Below are 203 nucleotides of genomic sequence, written 5' to 3'. Positions count from 1 at the left end.
CAGGAATCATGTCTATCCTTCCGGATGCTGTTTGTGTCAGCAACTTTGGCAGGATAGAATGTCTTAGGTGTTGGGTGTGTGTCAGCATCTCTGGTGTATGCAAGGCTGAAATTGTTTGTCAGTGTCTTTGACTGATTTGTGGGTTTGCTGGGTGTGTTGTGTGTGTGTGTGTGTGTGTGTGTGTGTGTATGTGTGTGTGTGTG

The sequence above is a fragment of the Etheostoma spectabile genome, chromosome 17 (genome assembly GCF_008692095.1).
Source record: "Etheostoma spectabile isolate EspeVRDwgs_2016 chromosome 17, UIUC_Espe_1.0, whole genome shotgun sequence".
In the NCBI taxonomy this organism is placed as follows: domain Eukaryota; kingdom Metazoa; phylum Chordata; class Actinopteri; order Perciformes; family Percidae; genus Etheostoma; species Etheostoma spectabile.
This window is presented reverse-complemented; position numbering follows the sequence as displayed.